Source organism: Myotis yumanensis, unplaced genomic scaffold (genome assembly GCF_028538775.1).
Source record: "Myotis yumanensis isolate MYYU_CA2020_CCGP unplaced genomic scaffold, mMyoYum1.0.hap1 SCAF_4, whole genome shotgun sequence".
NCBI classification, from domain to species: Eukaryota; Metazoa; Chordata; class Mammalia; order Chiroptera; family Vespertilionidae; genus Myotis; species Myotis yumanensis.
Genome location: NW_027223755.1, coordinates 58489066 through 58508318, shown reverse-complemented (window position 1 = coordinate 58508318; position 19253 = coordinate 58489066). Strand labels below are relative to the sequence as shown.

General features: G+C 39.1%; 1 protein-coding gene across 14 annotated transcripts in view; it reads right to left on the bottom strand.

The window, feature by feature from the left end:
* Positions 1 to 19253, bottom strand: part of PAM (peptidylglycine alpha-amidating monooxygenase) — a 268970-nt gene that overhangs the window by 202089 nt on the left and 47628 nt on the right. The window lies entirely within an intron of this gene.

Sequence of the window (19253 nt, the reverse complement as noted above, 5' to 3'; positions counted from 1 at the left end):
CAAGCACACTAAGATTACTTGGTCTTAATTGCTCTCCCTGATTGTAGTTTGGCATCTGCTCCAGTGTTCCTTCCAGGAATCAAGTCACAGATGCAAGACAGCCTGAATCACCCAGTTGTTAAGTCTTTCATGTCTATTTCCCACACCAACTTCTGCATGATGGTGACACTCAAAACATTTTAAGGAGAAAATAATTATTTTTAAAAATAATTATTTTTATGACTTAAATATTTTTTAAAATTGGGATATCACATACCATTAATTCCTATTTATGTTTTGAAAAGAAATAGTTTTTCATTGTCTTATAACTCTCTTCCCTAAAGTTTAGTAAGATTTTTATTGCAATTTATTATTATTTCAACTCAGTGTTGTGAAATAAACATTGTTATGTTAGTCTATTCTGTAACAGCTTCTGATAGTTTGAAAACTCTTTGCTGTGGTGACAAAATTTATAGATGTAAGGGATCTAACACTGACTTAGCTAACACTTTTTCTTTATATTTTCTCTATCTTGATGACTCTACACACTTCATTCATTCATCCTCTTCCCCCACCAAAATTTTATATTCCAAAGAAATAACTTTTGAGAAGTTTTTGGTTCTCAATACTGTACAATTAATTCTGTAAAATAACCTCTATCACATCCATTTGGAAAAGCTTAAATATTCAAAATTCAGAAGATATGGGAGTTTGGCAGTAGGAAAACTTCTGTGTTATCCTCAAATTACACAGCTAGCCACTGTGTTTTATGGCTGTGCTAAGAGGAGTTTAACAAATGAAATGTAAACATTTATAACATGCTACAGTTTCTGCACCCTGATGTTGGCATTTAGATTTCAATAACCCAGGAGACTTAAAAAAGGGCTCCCTTCAGAGAAGCCTTGTTTGGCGTTCATGCCCAGCTGGGGATTCATTCATCTTGGGGATTGGATTCCCAGTGAACTATCCCAGAAAGAATCAAAATTTTGAAATTTGTACAAAGTACCTTAGAAACATGTTTGTCTCTTCATGAAAGTTTTCAAATCTCATCCTTTTATCCCTACAACCTCAGACACTGACACTGTCTATAACCTATTCCTGCTCTATCAAAAAACTCTTAGATTAACTACTTTTAGAGATCAAAATCAAGTCTTACTAAACTTCTTGGTCAGTTTGGAGTTAGCTCTCCTGGGAGCCGGGGCTATCAGCAAGTAAGTTACTGTGCTCACACCCTCTCCCCGTCCCCAGCCTGCACATGTGGGACCAGTTTAAGTTTATCTGCTGGGGAATGGGAAGTGAGGAGCAGCCTTCTGAACCACGCCTTGGCCACATCTTGGCTTGTGTCCCTTGTCCACCTCAGTTTCACTCGCCACACCCCAAGTACTGATGCCGGTGCCACCATTCCACTCTCTTGTTACCCCACTTTCTAGGGTCAGTGCTGCCTTTTGGGTTTTGGAAACAAGTAATATTGAGCATGGACTTTAAGAGCTTAAGGGACTGAGGTAAAAGGAGATCAAAAATAACCAGTCCTAAATCAGCATGGCCTGGAATTCACACCGGCAAAAATCTAGGCTGCCCAACTTTGTGAATGAAACTGAGATAGTGTCGATTAGGAGCATCATGAGCGTGACGGACATGGCTGCCCTCCCTCATCTGTGCTTCTTCCCATGCTTAATACTCGTCGTTGAAGCTGAGCATTATTCCAACTTCTTTCATCTATTCCCTCTCCTTCACTCTTTCCACCTTGTTTAATGCAATACATTTTAATCATATTATCTCCTAGCACTGATGTCATCTGACACAGATCACCCGTTGCCAACAACTTTTTTTTAAGTTTTAGACTGCACATAATAAAAGAATCACTTTCAACCAACTATTAATGTGCTATTTGCAGTGAAATAATAGTTTAAGATTTTAACCAAAGGTAAGAATTTAAAAATACAAAGAAATATTTTAAAGAAACAGTCGAAAGTATACAAACACATCATATGTCTATAGAAAAGGGGTGGGGATAGATGGAAGTACGTTTAATTGGTTACACACAAAAACTTGTAGCATAATAGTGTCATAAACTCAACAGTTCTGAGGAACTAATATTTATGGAGTGTTAACTATGTGCCAAGAACTCTCTAGATGTGTGAGCCTCCTATTGTAACTGCCAGATTTAAAAAAGAAAGAAAGAAGGGCAGGCCCTTTGAAGAAATAGCAACAGCTAATGTTTTAAAAAAAGGATAAAAAGTGTACTGCAATTTTAAGAAGACCAGAAGAAAAGAAAAAAATCAAATAGTCTTATAGATATTTCAAGAAACAAAAATAGTGAAGGGAAGCAAAGTAATAGTTTAGCATACACAGGGTCTGTTATTGGGCTGTCTCAGACCACCTTCCTAACGTAGCTCACCTGTCTAGTATCTGTAGTCCTTACTTGGAGTTTGCTATTTGGAACTTCCACACTGATTGGAGATTCAATTTTTCACATGCCTCATTACATGACTTAACATTTTTTCCTTTGCTGTGTGTTTGAATGAAATGCGTATCTTAAATATATAATTCAGGGATTTCTAACAAATTATACACCTATGTAAGCCCCACATCAGTAAGCAACTTCCACTGCAATCAATCCCCACACCCCCATGGACAACATCTATTCTTGTTTCTTTCACTATATATGTTTTCCTTGTATTTAACTTTTTATACATATTTTAATATACAATTTTCATGTCTGCTCAGATAGATTGTAAGCTCCTTATACCACCAACTTTTTTCAGAGCTGGCAGGGACACTAGAACTCTTAGCCCAAGTCCCTCATATTACTCACAAGGAAACCAAGAATCAGACAGAGCAGGTGAGAGTGAAACTGGGACTAAGACAAGGGAACTCACATTCCCTCGGGACTGAGCGCATTCTGTCATGTTTTAAGTAAGAGATTTGCTTTTCCACATCCTAGTCAATACCGAGTCCAGGTGCTCAACAATCTCTTTTAACTGGAAAAACAATTAATAAAATAAACTTCCTTTCCACTAAGAAGTATTTTCTTCACGCTGTCTCTAGGGTACCCATCGCCTTTAGACTGGACACAGACAGAGGGGCATAAACAGGGATAAGGAGGAGGGGCCCAGGGACAACCATGGCAGGGAGTCTGTGCCGGGGGGGGGGGGGTGCCTGTGATAAACAGTCTCCTACCTGCCCAGTCTCTCCTGACTACAGTTGCCCTTCTCAGCAACTCTTCCCTTAATTTCTCATCGTGAGCTGCTCTTCTCAGTCTCCTCTGCTTCCCTTTCCCTGGGATTAAATCCAGAGGGGGTGGGGCTGGGGGAAAATTCCTTCCACACTCAGGCCAGTTCTAGGAGCTGGGTGGGCACGAATGGCACTACAGTAATACAGTAATTCGGCATTCTGCCTGGAGTAACCCCAATCCCGAGACTGGATTAGCTGGGTCATTTTAGCAATTTCCTCATTTGCAAAATATGGTCACAATAATAGTACTTTTCTCATAGGGTTGCTGTGAGAATGAAATGAGAAAAGTACGCAGAAAAGTGTCTGGCATGCAGTAAGCACTCAATAAATGTTGACTGTTTGCAAATGTAAACTATACAGAAAATGCTGCCTCGATGGAGGCGGCACAGAAAGAAGAACCGGGTTGGGAAAGAAGACAGCGCACGTGGAGCAGGGGCACCTGCGTGAGCGGATGTTCACACCGTCTGGGCTCCTCTTCATTTGGGGCCTCCCTTCTCTGAGCTTGCACAGCACTTTGTTTATGGTACTTATCCCAGTCTGTTGGATCGAAACGATGACATCCTTTCCCTTATGAGAATGTAGGCTCCTTGGGATAAATGTTTACTACATAAACTAAAGCACATTGTAAATAACTAGTTACTCTTTTCTTCCTCCTTCTCCCACCCTTTACCTTGAAAAATTCCAAGCTGATTAGAGGTGATTATATATTCAAACATAATGAGAGGCTAATTCAAAGCTTATCTTTAAAGGTAATTGATGATAAATTTCTATACAGTTATAATTATTTCCCTTCTTTTCCGTTGGTTCACTTCCAAATGCATTGTGTTTTTCACTCCAACTGTGAAGAGGTTAGCTTTACAAACTTAAAACGTCAACTTCTTGCCAAAGTCCAAAAGTCACTGTTGCCCATAAGTGGGTCTCCACAGGAACCATAAGTAATGAGTGTATTCCAGGGTTTTTTCCGAATGTTTTTCTACCTAATTCTTTTATTCTTCGCTCTAAATTATGTGAGCAATAGTCTAATTCATTCAGTTTCTCCCATAAGTACTACATAGCATGTTTTTCATCTTGGCAACAATAATTATTTATCCATTTGGACAGTAAAGGGGATCTCAAATCAGTTTACCAATATTTAATTATGTATAGGATTCATGTTATTATGTATAATACATGTGTATTCTTTACAAATCCAGACTATATGTTTGCAAAAGCAAACATCTCAAAATACAGCTCTAGGACAATAAATAATTATCTTTTTCATCTCCTTTTTAAAGATGTCATTTTTTTCTGTGCTTCCAATGTCTTTTTTTTCCTTATTGATTAAGCTATTACATATGTGTCCTTATCCCCCCATTACCCGCCACACACACTCATGCCCTCACCCCCCTGGTGCCTGTGTCCATTGATTAGGCTTATATGCATGCATACAAGTCCTTTGGTTGATCCCTCGCCCTTACCCCCGCCCTCCACCTTCCCTCTGAGGTCTTAAATGTATGTTTTTCGACATTCAATTATCTACATTCAATTATAAACAATAATCAACCCACATTCAATTATCTACATCAAAATTTGATGAACATAAATTTCAACCCATTTCTTATCCTAATATTTAAATAAAGAAGTATCATTTATCCTAATCTATTTCTAACAATTATAAATATACAATAATTTTTAGATTAGCATATTATTCTTAAGTGTTGTAGTGCTGTAAGAGGCAGCATACTCAAGTATTTTTACTTGTAACTAGTGCTGGCACTAATGGTTCAAAACATAGGACCCCAATTTGAAATCATCTCTAACAACCTCGCTAAAAAACAAAATGCCCCATCCACTCAACTTATTTAGAAACTTGAACTTTTTTAAGATGTAGTGATTTTGGAATGCTGTAAATATTTTAGTCAAAGAAAAGGAGTGGTGGAGTTCAAAAATATTCATTAATGAATATTTCTGTAAGTTGCAAACCAACTGTCATGAAAACCCTTATATAGTATATGCAAAATTTCAGAGCTTTGGGAAGAGTAATATACTCTATTTAAACTGGCTCTTGTGATGATCAGGAAATTCCGCTGCGACCACCCTCTCCAAGCTGAGTGGAGGCAGATGGTGCTGATGTGTTCAGCTGAGGGAAGTGTTGATCACAGAGAATCTGCCAATCAAACACTTGGGAAAGAAATGAGCTCCATCTGTGTTTTAATTACTACAGCGAAACCATCCAGTGTAATTGCCAAAGCTGCACATTTTCATAGAGTACAAGATACATAACACGTACTTTCTTTCATAAATGAAAGTAAAAACTGCCACATACAGTACTGGCAACAAATAGAGCACTGTCAATTAAGAACAAAATCTAGTGACAGTACAAATATCCTCTCAAAAATATTTCTATTTATTTCTATTTGACCGGAGCTCCATGTGTTATGCACTTTCTTTAAGGCAATTCTAATGCACATGAAAGAGTCATCTACACTAATAAAAGAGAAACATGGTAATTGGCGTACGACCGCTACCCTTCCCATTGGCTAATCAGCATATCCTTATGCAAATTAACTGTCAGCCAAGATGGCGGCCGGCAGCCAGGCAGCTGGAAGCGAACATGAGGATTGCTTACTCCAGGGACTGCAGACTGCAATGGTCCCCGCCTCACTTTCCGGCCTCTGAGCTACAACTCTAAGAAACTATGTACTATGTTGCAAATAAGAAGCTAAACAGAAACCTGCTTTCAGTCAGCCCCAGACCGCAACGTTGTATCGATGTTTTCAGCGGCGAGGCCTCAGAGCTAAAGCTGGCCCAGAATAAAAAAAAAAAAGAAAACAAGGAACGGTTGGAAGCTTTTAGTCACTCGCTTCCAGAAAACGGCCCTCAGCCCCTCATCCAGACTGGCCAGGCACCCCAGTGGGGACCCCCACCCTGATCCAGGACACCCTTCAGGGCAAACCAGCCGGCCCCCACCCGTGCACCAGGCCTCTATCCTATATAGTAAAAGGGTAATATGCCTCCCAGCACTGGGATCAGCAGAGCAATGAGGCTCCTGGCACCGGGATCAGGGTGACGGGGCAGCGCCCAAACCCCCTGATTGCCCTGTGGCTCTATGTGTGACAGGGTGTGGCGCCCCAACCGCCTCTCACGGGCCCTGCTCTGTGTGTGACAGGGTAGACCCATAACCTCTCCATCAGCCCTGCCCTGAGTGTGACAGTGGCGGCGCCCCAACCCCCTGATCGGCCCTGCTTTGTGGGTGATAGAGGGTGGTGCCGCAACCCCCCTGATGGGCCCTGCTCTGTGAGTGACAGGGGGCAGCGCCCCAAACCCCTGATCGGCCCTGCTCTGTGCGTGACAGGGGGTGGCACCGAAACCTCCCCATCGACCCTGCCTTGAGTGTGACAGGGGATGACAGGGGGCGGTGCCCCAACCCCCCAATCGGCCCTACCCTGAGCATGACTGAGGGTGGCATCGCAACCTCCTGATCCACCCTGCTCTGTGCATGATGGGGCGGTGCCCCAACTCCCCAATTGGCCCTGCTCTGAGCCTGACCAGGGGCTGCACCTAGGGATTGGGCCTGCCCTCTGCCACCCAGAAGCAGGCCTAAGCCAGCAGGTCGTTATCTCCCGAGGGGTCCCAGACTGCAAGAGGGCACAGGCCGGGCTGGGGGACCCCCCCCCCAGTGCACAAATTTTTGTGCACCGGGCCTCTAGTATATGTATAAAGTAAAGAGAAAAGATTTGAAAATTATCATCCATATATTTTGGACAACTAACAGTAATCCTACTAAAATGCAATTAAATGAGAAAATTACAAATGTACATATTTATATTTTATATATTTGTTAATATATTCTTATAAAACTTTATTAAAAGAAATACCAGAACTTTCAGAAATTTTCTAACAAGTGACACACTTCATTTTTCTCCCAAATGATGTCAGGTTGTTTTGCTGTTATTCTATCTTGTTTTCTGTTTGCTATTATTTTTATAAGTGAATTTATTCTGGGACTCACCTTATTTCATTCTGGTGAACAGAATATGTGAAAGTGCAGATATAACTTAAAGTTGGCACTTCTCCCCGGAAGGGTGGGTATCAGGAGCTCTCTGTAATTAGGCCGTGCCAGCAGAAAGGAACACAGGGAGGGATCACAGGGGAAGAGCTCTCCTCTGTCTCTCCATCTTTGTATTCTCTCAACTCAGTCTTCGATCCTCTCACTAGCACTAGATAGTTGGCATCAAAGATTAGCGAGTAAGTTCAGTGATTCATAGCAATCCCAGTGTATCAGTTACGTTCTGAAATTTGACAAGGGGTATGAGCACACACAAATATGGACAATGAAAATATTTCTAAACCCTTAATATGCACCATAACAAAATATATTCATTCATCCAAGAAGCACTTATCAAGTGCTTGTTATATGTTGAGAGTCAAAGTATAAAGATGAACAAAGGTGGCCCCTACCCTAAATAGTCTCAGATCAGAGTCTAGCTACGTGGCCAATGCCATAAATAACTGAATGTAAAACAAAGACACATATAATAAGATGTATGAACAAGAGACATGACTGGTGGCAGAGAGGAGGGAAAAACTAATTTTGTTAGGATTCACAGAAACTTTCAGAGAGCTAACTGGGCTTTCATTGGAACAGGAAGGCAGAGGGGAAGAACATACCAGATAGAAGGTGGCATGCGGACAGGCAGGGACACTTCATAATGCTTTCTCATGCCTACTTATCTCTTGGGAATGGTGATCAATAGGGCCAAATGCTACCAAGAGGTTATATGGGATAAGGTGTGAAAGGGCACATTGCATTTAGCCGTTTAATAGTTATTGATGGCTTTTTACGGATTAGTTCCAGGTTTGAAGCAGGTTGAAATGAATTAATGAGCAGTGAAGAAGGGGGTAGCAGTTTGAGTGAATGATAAGTGAAGTAAATACGGTTTGGCAGTGAAAGGAGAGAGAAGAGAGGGAGAAGGGGAGGGGGAGGCAGGAGGAGTAGGAGGAATAGGGAAAGGGAGATGGGTGAGTATCTTAAAGAGGAGAGAGGGTGGAAAGAAGGTTTAAGATTTGAGCATGTTAAAATGTGACAGAAATGGTTGCTATTAATGATATTGTAGAAGTGTGGTTTATTTTTATAAATAATTAAAGAATTATGTTTCTTTTTACCTTGAATAATCAGAAAGTTTACACAATCATATAGAAAAGACTTAACTTCAGCTAAAATAACCCAGTTTATTTTTTCTTATCCAAATTATCCTCCACACTTAATGCTGCCTACCTTCTCATAATTTTATTTCTCATTTATAGCCCCAGAGTAAGTGGTGACAAGGCAGTCAGTGTAGGCTACCTCTCCGTCACACTGGCCACGACCTGGTCTTGTGTTGAGTCACTTTTCAGATTTACTCTGGAATTCAGATATCAACTCATTTTCAGATTTCCATAAATATGGACAATTCAAAATTGAGTGTATTAAGAGAAACACTCTCAAAATGTTCTAAAACCACAAAACTTGAAATAGGTCTCACCATTATAACCCTAAAATCATCACCATTTTATAATTATCAGAACCTTGGTCCTCAATTAAATGCTACCTCATTCATCAGGGTAACTAGGTAACCAATCTAATACTGACAATGAAACTTTTCAATAGCTGGTCACCTTTCCTTCCCTTTTTTTTTTTTTTACTTTAAATTTTTGTAAGACTAGAAATCACATCACCCACTCTTTCCCATGCTCCAACAAACTGTAATTCCTTTGAAAAGAAAATATGTTCTACATATAAAAAGTTATTTATTAGACCCAGTGACTAAATCTGCAGTAGAATAAAATACATTGTACTCTTTGTTATATTGCTACATTAAAGGTTTATTTCCCCATGCAAGTAAATGTATACATGGCTTGATAATTTTATCATTGCAGCTAATAGTTCTATTAAATAAAATGATGAGGAGGCAGCTATAATCCATTAGAGTAATGGATAAAAGTTTCAGAAAATAATGGATTCTTTACATGGGAGAGAGAGGGATTTTAAATTAATTATTTTTTAAAAAAGAAACCCCTGGTGAGTGACAGATAGGTGAAAGTAAATTCTTTAACATTTATAACCCCCTTGGGAACTAAAAAATGACTCAAGGCTACAAAAAGCCAACCTAAATTAACTATTTTATATTTCATTGAAAACAATCAAGAAATATCACACAAGGTTTCATAATCTGCTATACAGGTACTCTATCCTGTCAATGTTCAGGCCAAAAAACTTTGGAGTCATCCTCAGTTCTTTCACATCCCAATCCATCAGCGAAACCTCTCCTCTCCACCTTCAGGATATATTTAGAATCTGATCTCTTGTCTCCATTGCTCCCTGGCCCCTATCCCTTCCTACAGGCGTGAAGCAAAGACCTGAGGATGTGAAAGCCGGGGCCTGCAGATATCTGAAGGAAGAGACTCCGGTTGGGGGAGAGCAAATATAAAGACCCAACGTGGGAAACATGTTTGGTTATGATTGGGAAAGTGTAGAAATAAAGTCCAAGGGATAGACCAGTGGTTCTCAACCTGTGGGTCGCGACCCCTTTGGGGGTCGAACGACCCTTTCACAGGGGTCGCCTAAGACCATCGGAAAACACATATATAATTACATATTGTTCTTGTGATTAATCACTATGCTTTAATTATGTTCAATTTGTAACAATGAAATTGGGGGTCACCACAACATGAGGAACCATATTAAAGGGTCTTGGCATTAGGAAGGTTGAGAACCACTGGAATAGACGGTCACCAGCTTTTTTAGGGCTTGACTTTTATTCTGAATAAGAAAAGAAGTCACTGGAGGTTTTTGAGAAGAGAGACATGATCTGACATGTTTTCAAAGAATCACTTTGCCACTATTTTGAGATTAGGCTGCAGAAGCATTAAGGCAAGAGGCTGTTGCAAGAAGCTAAACAAGAGCTAATGATGACATGGACCTCGGGGGAGAAGTGGAGGTGAAAAGTGGTCATATTCTGGATATATTTTAAAGGTAGCACCAACAGGATATGGGTGGAGTATAAGAGGTGGAGAGGAGGAAAGGATAACCCCAAGATTTTTAACCTGAGCAACTAAAACAGTGCTGTACAACAGGAATATAATATGAGCCACACATATCATTGTTTATTTCCATGTAGTCAGTCACATTTAAAAACGAAAAGGGCAAAGATGAAGTCAATGTTTAAATGACTCTTATTTAGCCCAATAAACAAAATATTATTTCAACAAGTAATCAATATAAAAATTATTAATGACATATTTTAAATTTGTTAACTAAATCTTTTAAATCTGGTGTGTATTTTACACTTACAGCACATCTTAATTTGGACTAGTCACACTGAGTGCTCAACAGTCACATATGCTTAGTGGCTATCATACTGGGATAGTGTAAAACCAGAATGATGAAGTGCTTGTTTTCTTTCTTTTTTTGTAATGGGAATACTAGTCATAGTTTATATAATGGTAGTAAGTCATGGAAGCAATTCAATGTTTACTAATCTAGTAAGAGTAGTTAATAAATTATGGTATAACCAAGTACCTACTAAATGCTAGGTTTCCAAGGAATACTTAAGGGTATACAAAATATGTTCAGGAAATGTTGGGGGTGGTAGGGTAAAAGAAAACAGTATACACAAAATGACATTATAGAGTGATGGTGAGAAATAAACATACTCACCCACATGAGCTTGGAGAGACATATACCAAACTGTTTCCATTGATTATTTCTGGGATAACTGATAGAGGGAAGATTGTAGAAAGAGCAAGTTCAGCACAGGGGGATGACCAGGAGTCTGGGACTCATTATGTTTAGGATGCCTATTAGATGCACCTCCAGTTGTCTACAGTTCAAGAGAGAAACTCAGATAGCAATGTGAGTTTGGAAACTCTCAGTGTACAGATGGAATTTAAAGCCAAGAGACTGCATGTGATCACTGAGAGAGTAAGTTTCAACAGAGACAAAACCAGGAGCAAGGACTGCATCTTCGGATATTCCAACATTTAGAACAGGGGTCCTCAAACTTTTTAAACAGGGGGCCAGTTCACTGACCCTCAGACCGTTGGAGGGCCGGACTATAGTTTAAAAAAAAAAACTAGTCAGCTGCTAAGCAACAGGCAGCGGCGGCAGAAACACCCGGTGGGCCGGATAAGTGTTTTCAGCGGGCCGCATGTGGCCTGCGGGCCGTAGTTTGAGGACCCCTGATTTAGAGTCAGGAAGGTGATGAAGACCCAGCAAACAACATAACAAGAAGGGGAAGAAGAGCAAGTTAAGCTGAAGGAAAACCAGAAGAATGTGGTAGGAGTAGAGAATCATCAATTGTTTCACATGATACAGAAAGTCAATTCCGAGGACGTCTAAGAAGTGACCACGGCAATGACCTGACAGCCACTCATGATCCTAACGTGAGCAGTTTTGGTGGAGAGGTGGGTTCTGAAAGGAATAGGTTCAGGAGAGCCCAGGAACAATTGTACCACCGACAAATGCATGGGCCACACTTGAGCACTTCTGTTGTAAAGGGGGACAAAGAAATAGGTGTGTCTGCATCCGGGTGGTATCATGCTCCTTGTACTCTCACCTCTCCCCCTAAAATGTAAGTTCCTCAAAGCAGGGGATGCGTTAATTCCCTGAGCCCAATATTGCTTTTGTGGCAAAGAATTAAAAATGTGTGTCTAGCAGTAACATAGTGATCTTGCACAGGCTGGCAGACTGGCTTCTGAGGTAAATGACTGGATTAATGTGAGAGTTAATTCATGATTCAGATCAATAGGAAAAACCTCAACTCAGAGTAAACATCTGAAAAGTAACTGCAATCTGATAATTACCGGCTGTCAGGAAGCTTAAGTATAAATTTCTGGATAACTTAGTGAAAGCTTTCATCAAGAATGATCTTTTTTCTTTTTCCCAAATCTCAAGGTTAAAAACCACTAACTCCTACATTTCTTTGACCTAAGATGAAAAAAATCTTCAGGCAGATAACAAGTGAGATGTCTGTTATAACACTTAAAACCAAATCAATACAGGAGACTGTGACAATGAAAATACACTGACCAGAAAAATCAATTATTCTTCAAATGTTCAACATTTTACTAAATCTGTACAAATTTCAAGCTACTGTTTCTGCACAGTCTTTCAACAATGGTTATACCTAACTGGAAAAGACTCATAGAGCTAACATATTAGGAGGTAATTCTAGATAATTATCAAGTCTACTTTATGCTTGTTTTCTTGGCATTTATGGTGATTCTTGGCATGAGAACATCTTCCTCTTTAAGTTCCATTTATAAAGCACAAATTGTTTCTAAAGATTATGTAGGGATTTCACTTTAAAAGTTTAGCAGTCAAGAATAAGTAATGGTGGCCAGATAATAGGCAGGACAGAGAAATAGTTGCAGTGATATCAAGAAAAAGCATAGAAAGGACACATATGTAATACCCTTTGTAATACTTTTAGCAATTAAAAAAAAAAGAAAAAGCATAAGGTTTTGAGGTTTTTAAACTTGGGAATTAACTAGTTGAAAAGAATAAACTGGTAAGTTAGTGCAGAAGTTTCTATTTGCAAATATGGCAATCTATTTTGCTCACTAAAATATGCCTGATAAGACACACAAAATAATTCGGCTGGTGCTGCTTCTTTACCTTGTCCTATTGACTTAACAGGGTTCCAATTTCCACACAATCGCAGTGCTGTTTCAGTTCCTATTTTTTGATTTCCAATTGTATCTTCAATTTCTTCTCTCTATAACCAGCTGTGCCCCTTCCCTCTGCCTGCTCTCTCTGTTAATGTTACCTAACTTCTACACATCGAAAGGAAATACTGCTGACTACAATCAAAGGTCTACAGTGGGAGTAAAAGGAGGAGGGGAGAGGGGGACAGAGGCCTCAGTGTGGAGCACGGTGCTTTACACTCAGTAGGCGCTCAATAAACAGGAGCTGGGTTGCTTACAATAAATGTTATCGGGAGCCTAAAGGAAGATGGAAACAAGAGTAAAGAGAAGGACTAGGATAGGAATCACTTATAAAGTAATTCTGTGTATGTGAGTGTATGCACGCTGCGTGTTTGTGTGTATATGAGAAAGGAAGAAAAAGGCATTTATGAGAGCACACAAGAGAAAGAAATATTAAAGTTAGGCGAATGGGACTAAGAGAGGTGGGGGGATGGAAAGCTTAACAGGATAACAGTAGGTCTGCCATCAAGAAAACACATCAGGCCCTACCTGATTTGGCTCAGTGGATAGAGCATCTCCCTCCCTCCCTCTCTCCCTCCCCCCCCCCCACCCCGAAGTCAATAAAAATATATTAAAAAGAAAAGAAAACACATCAGTTCATTTAGAATTTTAGGATAAATTTACTTTTCAGTTGAATGCAAATAAAATGAATTTGCCACTTGGTTAAAATTACCATGAAAATAAAACAATAATTATTATTCAATGATAAGAACATTTTCCTCCATATATAGTTCTGCTCTTAGATGAAACTCCTTGAAATCTGAGGTTACATTGTCCTTTGATTAATTCTGCATTGTGCTTAGTGCACTGTCAGGTACATGAGGGCATTCAATAGTAATTACTGAGATTGCATTTTGATTGAAGACTGACCTTTGCCAGTAAGGAAAACAATGCAGCATGACTCTTGCCATATTCTAATACTCCAACTGGTGAGTCATATTCTTGTGTCACTTTCTCTCCCAGGACTCTGGAAATTTTTGAGCTTACATAGGTGGTATGCATGTGCTACTGGGAGGTTTGAATTTATAAACATCTTTTGGTTGTTGAGCTCATTCCCTTAGTTAGGAATATTGAAGGCTGACTGATGGTCCCTAATTGCACCCACCCCCCTCTCCTGTACTCTGTCATGGAGAAGAAGCGTAGATTTTCCAGCATGGCTATGGCTCCAGCCCCAACATAGGCTTAGGATTTTTGTAAAGTCATCTTGGACAGATAGTAAGCACCAGGCACTGGGCACAGCCCTCCCTTATCTTTCCCATCTCCTGGACAGTCCTACAAAGCAGTGGTCACAGCAACTATCCCTCAGAAGATGGCAAGCATCTGCTCCCATGCCCTTGGACCCTTCAAGGTATTTCTGCTTGATCTTTCTTTTCCCTAATTGCTCCAGGCCACGGATTATGCTTGCAGAAAAGGTACCCTTTATTTCCATTAATCATCACTCCAATGAAACACAGGATGTAAATATTCAGTATTAAACTGAAAGTTCTACATAATATTTTTAAAACTGTTTAAAGGTGTTTGGTTTCTACTTATTTATATTAGCACTTGAAATGGCTACCTTAGAGAAATTAAAGGGGGGAGAGAATCTCATTTCCATATCAGAAACTCGCAGAAATAGGGGCACTCCACAAAACAACAATTTTCTTCATAATTTCAGTAATTGGTCTTTTTACAATTATTGATGAAAGTCAAATTAAAGCAACAGTAAGTTAAAGGAAATCAAATGGTTGCAAGGTCAGTGAGGAAAATGAGTAGAGCTTTCAGTGGCTCTCAGGTTGCAGATCCTCTGGAGCAGGAAGGTGGGATTACTGCCTAGTTCCTTCACTAACTTGTGATTGCTTTACTTCCACTCCAGAAAAATCCCCCTAGACCCAAAAATCTCTGAGCTAGCTTCCAAAACAGTCAATTAGAAATCATAAGAGTCTTTGAAGTTTTTGATTTTGAAGTCTCCTTCCATCTTATCAAATACCACTGACCAAATACCATTCAGAACCTCAAAACTCTCTTCTCTCCATTAGCTCCTTTATCTCTCATCTCTCTCAAAGATAAACTTTAAGATAATTTTTTAACAAAGTTAAAGGATCAGTAAAGCAACTGAGGCAGTTTAAAATGATTTAAAGATGAAACAGTCTCCTCGATCACAGAGAAAGTAGATGCATGGTGAAGGTTTTTCTCTCTTGCTCTCTCCTCTTTTTTAAGGAAACAAAGATTTGATCTCTATTCACTCTAATGTACCATAGTTGGGGAAATTCAGTATTAAAATGAAAATTCTGCATACATTTTAAAACCTGTTTAAAGGTGTTTGGTTTCTATTTATTTATATCAGCACTTGAAATGGTAACTTAATATTGATAAATAAAAGAAACTGAACACTGAAGTGAGTTTAATATATGCATAAAGTAAGAAACTTTCAACTAAATGTATGTTTTTATTTATAGAGATGTTTTCTATAGATGCACAGCTATTTTATCATATAGCAAATTGTGTAACTAGCCGCTTTAATTTTGACTTCATTGTCACGTAACATTTTCTTTTAATAATAGTATTTTGATTGACAAATAAATCCCATGATGGCATAAAATCAGATTTTGCTGTTATCTTGAATCCTAAGGTTGTTGTAGTCCTTTAGTACCAAAAAGAAACAATGTTAAAATAATTACTTCGTACAAAGGAAGGTGGCCTCCACAAACCCTTGTCTTCTAAGCCAATGTCCTACAGCACTGTGCAGCTGTCCTCCAGAAAATAATTCTAAAAATAAGAAGAAATACCAGCAGGAAAGCAGCTGGTTTTCCTTCCACCTCCTTTACTTGAGAGAAGCACAGCAAAATGTAATTGTAGGCTTTCTGTCCAAAAGTCCCTCTCTGCGCCTTTCACCACTAGTGTTTAACAAAGAAGGTGTAGAACCTACTACTAGGTATAAATTATCTTATACTTAGTGTGGATGGACCCAGGTACTATGAAGTGGCTCAAATTTATGGTAAACACAGGATGTGAACAATAAAAGAAACTATTTTTGCAGCTGTTGGCCCCAAGTCTAGCATTACTTATTATGATAATATATCGTGCTTTACTAGGGAACCATGTAGGGCATACCTGCCAGATTCATCAGCTGAGTCTTGTGACTCATGTGGCTTAAATCCAGATCTGTGAACGACAGTGTTATTCAAAACTCAGGGTTACTAGATCTCACATTTGGGTCTCTAGCGGCCCAGCCATTACCCTTCAGTTTCTAAAGAAACCCAGGCTCATTCACATAGGAGTTAACTAATAGAATTTGTGCAATCCCAAATCAGTTTTGTTTAATTAACTTCATCTGATCTCAGTGTCGCACTAAAAATATTAAACTGAGAATAGTGTCACTATTTTATAAGGCTCACATCTGTACCTCAGAGTTTTGAATGTTTGAGCTGGTGAAACATTGTGTTCTAATCTGATTTTCCTTCATTACCTCTCTTGAGGCATCTTGATATCCTTGGGGAAGATTGCATCCACCCAATTAGGTCAAAATTTCATGGCCTCAGTTGGCAATCCCCAGTGTCACCTATAGTTGTCAGTAAAAATATATGACTTGTGAATTTAATACTGACGGACTCGGCCATACATTTTGCAATCTTTCTGTGGTGGGCAGAATAATGATCCCCAAAGATGTCTGTGTCCTAATCCCCAAAGCCTGTGAATATGTTACTTTACATAACAGAAATAGCTTTGCAGATGTGATTAAAATTAAAGGCTTTAACATGGGAAGATTATTCTGGGTTATCCAGATGGGCCCCGTCTAATCACCCCAGTCCTTTAATGTGGGGAACCTTTCCCAGCTGTGCAGAATCAGAGAGATGGCTGTATAAGGATTTGGTCTGCACTTCCTAGCTGTGAAGATTAAGGAGGGTGGCCATGAGCCAAGGAATGCAGGTGGCCCATAAAAGCTGGAAAAGACAAGAAAATGGATTGTCCCCTGGAGCCTCCAGAAAGAAATGTAGGCCTGCTGACACCTTGATTCTGTAGTCCATTGAGACCTGTGTCCGACTTCTAACTAACAGAGCTCTAAGATAATAAATTTGTATTCCTTACACAACCAAGCTTGCAAGTCGTTTGTTATTGCAACAAAAGAAAACTAATACACGTTTCCAGCTATTATACTGTTTTAATCACTTCTTTTGTGGGAGAAGTTGCCTAGGAAAAAGTACTCAATTCCAACTAGTGAGCGTACTGCCATGCAAACGAAAAACCCTCCTGTGAGTGTGGGCTTCCAGGTCCCAGCCCTGGCTCTGCCATTAAATGAACATAGCAACTGGGCAAAGTGCCCAGTCAATATGGCTCAGTGGTTGAGCGTGGGCACATGAACCAGGAGATCATGGTTCGATTCCTGGTCAGGGCACATGCATGGGTTGTGAGCTCAATCCCAGGTTAAGGGTGTGCAGGAAGCAGCCAATCAATGTTTCTCATCGATGTTTCTATCTCTCTAACCCTCTCCTTTCCTCTCTCTAAAATCAATAAAATATATTTTAAAAAAAGAAACCGGGCAAAGCACATAACCAATTCCTCACAGCTTGAGTTTCTCTCCTATCATTGGACAAAATGTATATTTCCAGGTCCATGTTCCCATACAGCTTCCTCTAATTCTTTTGGGTGCTGGTTTGTTTTAATTTATCATCTGCAGAGAGTCAAAGTGATCCTTTTTTCTGCCATATTTATATTTCCTCGTCTCATGCTTTACCAAGTCTACAGACCTGGCATTTTGTATTTCAGCAGGAATAAGTTTAAATATCTGTAAAAGTTAAAACATTCTTATTATGACATAAAAATAAAATTAAAATTCTGCTAAACAAGTTTTTAAAACCACCCTGACCAAAAACTGCTTGGAAACATTTCCTGACTAAAGCATGAAGAAAACCATAATCTCTATAGACCACTCTATATAAAATGCTACTTGTATCGTTCAAGTTGGCAGGAGAATACTTGCATGGATATCTTAAGGGTTCAAAGCTGCAAAGTATTTTTTTATTGTAGAGTTAGCTACTTAGATTAAATCATATCACCCAAAACATTACTACAACAAAGAGCAAAGCCCTGATACAATATATCCTGAAATGCACTACTCTTCTTTCAACATAAACAGTCTGAAAGTGTTTCAAAAAAGGGTTTTAAAAATATGGAAACAGTTTATACAGATTCAATTTCTTTACTATTTGAGCTGCTATGACCTAAATTAGGTAGTATCATAAGTTATCTCTACTTTTTAGGAATTTGTTTTAATAGCAATTAACTGGCAAATTTTCAAACACAAAAACAGGATTAAGTCTGAATTTAGAAAAGAAGTTAAAAGTCAAAGCATTTTAGCATGCTTTCAGAGTAGAAAGGAATTCACTAAATATGAATTTATTATTTTTAAGATAAGAGAGATATCCTCACATACAAGCAACTACATTTAAAATTTTAACCTATTTTTGCACTCTCACAGCTGTATTTCTCAGTGATTCTTCATAGCAAGGGGACTGAAGAGGATAACCAGTCCACTAATACAATCCCACACAAAAAGCAAAGCAAAGTTAGACAGCAGGGGATATTCCGGAAGACTCCAAAAATAAAATGCCAGTTTTAATCAATGTCCCTCTAGAAATGGACAGTCTAAACCGTTTACCAACATCTCAAAAAAGCCATCTGTCTCTCTCCAACACAGAATAAAGGTGACGCTACATAAAGACACAGGAGAGCTCTGCACCCCATCCACTCCATTCTCATTTTTTTTTCCTTGCAAGGCTATCCGGTGATTAATTAGAAACTGCCTGTACCTACCTCCTCCATTTAAACACAGTATTACATTCTGTGAAGGATATACTGAAATAGTCCCCTGGGGATCAAGAAGAAGGAATAATGCATGACTAACATATGAACAGAGCTCCCAGAATGGAGAGATTCAGAAGCTGGTAGGAAGAAACCCGTCTCTGTGCCTCATTCATTGTCTCTTTCTGAGGCATACTGAGTGGAACAACTGAAACAGAAGACTAACTTTTCAAGGGAAATATTTGTCCATGGCTCTTCTATTTGAATGTAGTAGGTGATTCTACAGCATTCTTCCCATAAAGCTGAACACAGCTAGCCAGTTTATCCTTAAGAAGCCTCACTATGTTGTATGGAAAACTTTCATGAAGCACTAATTTCATTTATCACAAGATAGGGGCATTATTTTCATTATCAAGTCGTGAGATATTTTGACAAACATTAAAAGTATAAAAATAAGTATGCAACCATGGTTATCAATATACTTTCTACTTCATATGCCGCCCCATAACTAAATCTTTGTTCTACAGTGAAAG